This window comes from Mastomys coucha, unplaced genomic scaffold (assembly GCF_008632895.1).
Source record: "Mastomys coucha isolate ucsf_1 unplaced genomic scaffold, UCSF_Mcou_1 pScaffold3, whole genome shotgun sequence".
NCBI classification, from domain to species: Eukaryota; Metazoa; Chordata; class Mammalia; order Rodentia; family Muridae; genus Mastomys; species Mastomys coucha.
In genome coordinates, this window is record NW_022196909.1 from 21,181,176 (window position 1) to 21,188,569 (window position 7,394).

General features: G+C 37.9%; 1 pseudogene; it reads left to right on the forward strand.

Annotated features, from left to right (window-relative positions):
• The first annotated feature begins 1,994 nt into the window (after positions 1-1,994).
• On the forward strand, positions 1,995-3,802 carry LOC116075433 (annotated as a pseudogene).
• The last annotated feature ends 3,592 nt before the right edge of the window (positions 3,803-7,394 follow it).

Below are 7,394 nucleotides of genomic sequence, written 5' to 3' on the forward strand. Positions count from 1 at the left end.
CTTTGGCCTCATTTCCTGGACTTGCACTTACCTCTTACTTCCTTTGGGTTTTATAAAGTGTTAAAAGTGGTGTGTCCCTGGGACCATGCATTCTGCCCAGCCCACCTGGTAGTGTCATAAAGATGTAGATACTGTTGGCCCTAAAAATAAAAAATAATAAAATAAAATATATATATACACAAAAATATGTGTATATCAGGTCTCTCATACATATACATATATGGTCATACACTTCAGCCTTGCGATCACCAAATCAGCACCCACTGAGGGCCTGGATGGCCTGTGAGTCTCTGAGGCCATGGAAAATTCCACAAAAATCTTGATGATGATTTCTGCATCTTCATCTTCGCCCTGTTTTTCTTAGTAGATAATGACCTGACATGGGAAAAGGAATTATGTCCTTTGTTGTTATTATATCACTTTATTATTATTAACTCATAAATAAGTCTTCACACAAGTACATTATAATAACCACTCAAACACTTGTCCAGTCCCAAACTCTTCCTACCACAGTGAACTTCTAAACAATGAGAATGGCCATATGAAACCACCAAGCTTTGTACATTCACTATCAATGACACTTTCCTAGACATAATTACTAAAAGAAAAAACTACAACAGAGTTGAAACTAGAAAAAAAGGATTCACTTTATGCCCTTTTTCAAGACTCATGTGTCCTTTGCCTGCATTCCACCCTTCCTTATTACACCTCTCTTGGTCTCTTTTCTAAATCCTGTACTAGCTTCACACTGACAAGCAGTTTATATATAAACACGCATACTTTATTTCTTAGAAAATCTTCCAGGACCCACTCCAGATTCCTGCTGTGATGTATCCATAGGCAGGTGCGTGGCCTGGGGCAACCAGGTAAATGTCAAAGGGCCTTGTCTTTCTGGCTCACTAGCAAGATCTTTAAAGCAATCTGATGTGCTAATAAATCCAGAATGATTGGTCCTTCATCGTTTGTGAAAGGGAGACTGTGAATGGCCACTCATTTGTCATGAAGATTTCAAGAGCCACTCACATCACCTCAAGGTCAGGTAGCGTTGCACACTTCTGATAAAGTAGGGATTGCTAACTGACAGACATCTCAAAAGGAAAACCTCAGATGACTTACTAGAATGTACACATTACAGAGGCTCAATGATTCATGTTTTCCTAAAGAACTAAGGTTTAATTAGCAGAAGTAGATCTTTTGTTTACAAATAGGAGCATTAACTTATTGTTAAATTTTTGTTGAGGGTGATTTCATTCAAATATACTTATCTTGAAATTTGTAACATATCATTTACTTTATATTCTTTTCCACTCCCAAGAATCCATGCAGAAAAATGTTTCTTTTTTTTTTTTCTGCCTAGTCTGGAAAGATTGTATATGAAGAAAAATGAGCCACTGGATGCTTCAGCTCCATTAATAATCATTACCAGCAGGGTCTAACCCAGCATCTCTGACAGTAACAGTCTTAGGGACAAGCTCTGTCTTGGTTGGGGTATTTAAGTCCCCTCTCATGTCCTGTAATGATCCTGGCATGACTAATCTGCAGTGACATTTAAGTAGCTCTCATCTAATACTGCTCATATTCATTTTGAAAAATACTCATTTGTGGCATATTCACCAGCAAGAAATGCAGCTGAGAAATTAGTGATCCTTTTTACGTAGGTGTTTAAAGAATGCTATAGGATTTGTTATGTGTGAGCATAATGTCCAAAATAATATTAAATAGAGTTAAATACGAAGTTTAAAAAAATACAAGAAAGACATTTTTAGAAATGCTTTTCGTAAATTGACAGAGACCATTTTGGAAGCTTTTTGAGAGGGACATCCCAGAGAAAGAAAAAAAAATGTAAAATTGCCCAAGGAGGACATTTTTAAAGAAGTGAGTGGAGGTAAAGCAGAACAGAGGCTCTTGGGCAGAAGCGTGAGAGACTGGGGTGCTGTGTGAGGCAGGTTGGCAGAAATGACTGGAAGCGCTGTACAGCTCCATGCATTAGTGCGATGACCATTCGTCCCAGCGGAGGAAACATTCAGTTCTTTGAAGAGCTTGTATTTGGAAAGATGTGAGGGGAACTGTCTGCCTTCGTTGGCTTCCTGGGTGGTGACCATCTCCCTGAGGATTTTCCAGGCTTTGCCTCTGTGTGGACTCACTGAATATATACATAGTATGTTTGCCTGCTTGCTTCTTACTTTTTTATCCTGAACTTGAGGATTGAGAGAGAGGGGGAAGTGTCATAGAATGTTGTTTTCATCTTCTGGTAAAGATGTCTTCGGTATCTCTGTCACATGTGAACAGCTCACCACGTTTTTCTTTTTAATCAATCAATCAATCAATCAATCAATCAATTAAGCGATCAATCATTGTTGCAGTGGTCTTCTATCTGTGTAGTTTAATTTCATTACTTCTGTTTCCTGGTCTCCAGTGAATTTAGGTACTTGTTCAAACCCTCCCTTCTTAAAGTTATATTTCTACTGAGTGTACATCCAACCTGAGGTTCTGTATTACTATTTTACTATATTTATCATCTGTGCTTGTCTTTGATTTTAAAAATCCTTCTGCTTTGCACTATGCCTGGGGCAGCTTAGGGAGTCGGGAAGCGTTTGTTATGAATTCATATATTTCTCTCTCTGATTATAATTTCCATTTCCTGCGATTGGTCTATAGCTGGGTCTGGATTGAACTCAACAACTGCACAAAAACATGACCTGACCAAACTGAATCCTGGACCAGAACCACATTTCCCCAACCAGATTTCTGGTAGCCTGCTGTATTCCATTGACAGTATGACAGATCTATACAGGGAATTTAAATACCAGCTAACCTTAGATAGTATCTTCTAGTGACAGCATCAAGCATTGTAAAAATTGGATTCTGGTCTGTCTGTGGGGCACCGAGACCTGTGGGAGGGACCCGGCCACAGCAAGGTGGCCGACAGCGCACAGCCCTGCCCTCTGCCTTCCTGTCCCAGCCGCTTGGAACCTGTGGTCCGGGCGTGCTTGCTGTGAGCCCTCAGCGTGTCAGCCCACTGTCCATTGGCCCTCCTTCCCTTGTTGCCTCTGCCAGCCTTGAGGGCAGCACCGCAGGGGCCCTGGGACCAAGGAAGAAGTGAAACTGGAGTTCCCCTCGCTCCACAGTGCAAAGAGGACTCCCAGGAGTAGACTTACCCTATGAGAGAAGAGATGCAGGAAGTTTTGCCTGGATTGTTCTTAGGCCCACACTCTTCTGCTATGAAAAGCAAGCTACCTATACTGCAGAAACATGGCATAACTCATATATAATTTGCATGTGGTAAAATATTGAAGCAAACTTTATTAAAACAAACTTTCAGCAATTATTTAGATATTTAGTCTTGGATATTGCTGATAATCCAGTTGAAAACATAATCCATTTTTTCCCTATGACTAAAGAGTTCATTGATGGAAGCTTACAAAATAGAGGAAAAGTTCTTGTCCATGAGAATGCAGGTATCTCTAGAAGTGCCGCCTTTGTTATTATGTACATCATGGAGACATTTGGGATGAAGTACAGAGATGCATTTGCTTATGTCCAAGAAAGAAGATTTTGTATTAATCCTAATGCTGGATTTGTCCACCAACTTCAGGAATATAAAGCCATCTACTTAGCAAAACTAAGAATACAGATGATGTCACCACTCCAAATAGAAAGGTCCTTATCTGTTCATTCTGGTACCACAGGTAGTGTGAAGAGAACACATGAAGAGGATGATGACTTTGGAAACATGCAAGTGGCAACCACACAGAACGGGTGACCTGTGAGGACTGTTAATTGCACAGGACGGCTGACCTCAGAGGACGATTGCATGGGTGTGAGCTTCCATCTGGGAAGGAGACGATGATAACGTGACGTGGTAAACACACAAATAACTTTCTTTTCAATTTTACGTCGCTTCCAGACACGTTTCTCTGCAACTTGTTGAGCAACACTTTAGGATGTTGGACTTTCGCAGTAGATGGCGCTGATGGGTGATAGATGTACTTAAAAAAAAAAAACAAAAAACAAAAAACAAAAAAAAAACTTTATGGTTTTATTATAAACCAAGAATTTTGGACTTGCAAAGAGGTATTATTGCAATAATGCACTTTTCATACTTGAGATTTATTTGTATAGTATAAAGTTATTACTTTAAACAAAATACAAGTTTGGGGGATTTGTTTATAGATTTTGGATAATGTATAACAAACAAATTTCCTAATGTTTCCTAAAAACTCATTTAGCGTTATATATATTACATTTAAACTAATTTTATAGTTGAATTTTATGATGGAGCCTCTTACAGAAACATTAACAAAATGTAGATCTCGTCCACATTTTTTAGTATAATTCAGTACCTTGATGACCATTTTTTTTTAAACTTCTTGGTCCCGTATTTTAAAATCATGTCTTTAGCCAACTAGCCTACTTTACTAATTTAGTACAATTGATACTTCCTTTCCAGTTGCCTCCCTTATTCTAAATGAGAAAAGTGGAAATGATCAAAGAAAGGGGTCTTACTTTCCAAAACTAGATACTCAAAAGATAAGGATCGTGGTGTATTTTCCACAGGATTTTTTTCTCTTTGCTGTTTAAGCCAAAGAGTCTTCTCAGAGTTGTCTGGCTTTTCTACTTTTGTCCAAAATGGTTCAAAGTAGACCAAACCAATGTAGCACTGTTTCTTCAATATGGAACCCCCCAAAGAAAGGTGTCTTGCATCAACAAACAAGCCAATCCTCGTGACTTCTAAATTAGTACATAAAGCCGTGAAAAGCTATTAATGCTTTTCTGCAATTTCTTGTTTTAAAACCATAAGTTAAATCTGATGCTTGAAAAAAGCTATTCGGAATGAGACATTTCCTTCTCTTTTCTGTTGTATTCCTTCTGTGAGGTTCAGCTGACAGCTTGGCTTTGAAGATGTATCCATTAGGGAAAGCAATCTGCGGTGGCTTCAGTATATTGTAAAGATGTATCCATGGGGGAATGCAATCTGCAGGTAGCTTCAGTGTATTGTAAAGATGTATCCATTGGGGAAAGCAATTTGTGTGTGGCTTCAGTGTATTGTAAATTACTGTTTAACTTGTTCCTAAATTAACTCAAATTTATACCATAATTTGCATTAGCAAAGTCATTTTATGTCTCTTTAGTTCTCCATGCTTTTATCTATATGTATAAACGTTGTCTACAAAAGCCATTTTACTGTTGTGAGTGTGATACGCAGAAGGCAGAAGTGTTTTTGACTTTTTTGTATGTGATGATTTTAAGGTAGCACAAGCACAGCTCCTTTACAGCTCACGTTTCTGAGTCCCCTTTCGAGGTGCTTTACTGTTGGGAATGATACGCGCACCCTTCCAGGGTCCCTACCATGAGGCACTGTGTAAGGTAACAGGTTACGCGTAAGTTACTCGCTTTGCTCACCACCTTACGACATTAACAATGTAGAAAGGCTCTTTGCCTTCACAGTGGGAGCCTGAAGAAAAACCAGAACTACTGTTACCTTGATCTCTATTCTCTTCTGGTTTCCCATCCCATATCCTATCTTTCAGCTCTAAAAAAAACCAGCATTGTTTTTAATTCTGTTGTGTCACAGGCATGGTGGTCTAGTAGAGCCAAGATTACATTGGGTATTCAAAAATTCCTGTATCCACATCACCACTGGACAAAGGTCTCTCTTGGAGCCAACCCATAATCTGACTCACTGAACAGAAATTGGGCTTACTAAAGCAATCTCCATTTTAAAAAGTGGTTTTTCAAAATGAGACATGTGAGATAACTATTTAAAGTAAGTTTTATAAACATACATGTTCCTCTTTAAATAGGAGTCTGTCCAAAAATAGAGGTTATTGACAGTCATTTGTAGCTGGTAATGTTCCATTTTTCTATCCATTGTCATTTTTTTCTTCTCACGTAAAGTGCCTATCCAGCACGTTATGCTGGAGACAGTCTCAGACACAAGGGACTGCTGCCATGTTGAGCACAGTGGATGTGGGCGGATGAAGTGTGTCCTTTCATAAGAAGCCTCCAAGCTTCGTTTCTTCCTCTGCATTTACTGTCTAAGTAATTGTCTCAGGTTCCATTTCCAGCGATGTTCTGTAAGTTAACTATGATGAATTTATCCAATCACGATTTATTCTCTGGATAACTTGAATAATGTATGAAGGTGCACCTAGTTTCAATATTAAATATGTAAACTGGGCTCATAATTAAAACTATACATTTTTTTTTTTATCAAAACCTAGGGAACTTCAGTACTCCCCATTTTGAAAGTTTGAGCCAGCTCCTGGAAACTGGAATGTAGAAGGGAGCCTTCTCCTAATTTAACTGATTTATGTTAGTGTCTTGTCTATTAGATGTTGTACCAACTCTGTGGTAGGATGTTCAAGTGTGATGACTTTGCTACCAACTTTGAACCACTTGTAGAGCAGAATTTGAACGGGGTAGAGTTGTACTTAATCCGAGTCTAGAAGTAATGTCAGAAAATGCTAAGCATGTCCTTTGGAATAAAACATAAGGTTCTTAATTGTTTAATTATTATGGCATTCAAATTAGAAGTATTTAGATGCAATCTCGAATTATCAAGTTGAGATGTATCTTTTAGGATGTCAGCTTGATGTTAAGTAAATGAGCACTTTACCTGATGGATCTTTTTGAATAACTGGTTTAATCCACAATCCTAAAGCATCGCTTCACTTCAGTATTTACAGTAGCTTTGTCCATTCAACAACACTCCAATGAGGAAATAGTAGGAAATAGCTGAGAACTACTCAAGGATTTTATTTATTTTTATTAGGAAAATAAGTTTCTAGAGTTTTGAGTGGTGGATAATTCTTTTGTCTTTCCCATTCATGGCAGCTAAAAAAAAAATCACTCAAAATATTCAGGTTTACATGTTATGCTCTCTTACAGGGAGCTACCATACCTCACAATTGGAAGTGTTTTCTCAATCAGTAACATCATACTGACATGTAATTGCAATTTACTCTGCAGCAAAAATGACTCAAGAAAAGTAACATACGTGTCTATTTACGTTATTCTACTTTTAACATTTGTACTCAGATAAAATGCTTATGTATCTATAGGAATGTCACAGTGCAAGATGGACACAAAGTATTAAAATTATTTTGTGAAGACTGGTGGTTGTGTTTTTAAAAAATTGATTCTACAGATGCATATTTAGGCACAAATGACCTGTTAAGAAAATGTTACAAAATGTTAAAAGATATTTCCATTCTTCACCATCCTTTGTATGTTGTGGTGTGTGTGTGTGTCTCTGTGTGTGTGTGTGTGTGTTCATATACAAGTGCTTTAAAATTATGGGCCTTCAAATACCTAGTTTTTGTTTTCTTTTAAAATCCTTTCTATTAATCATGAAATCTCTGCAAACATATATTCAATAGTGCTCTGTATCT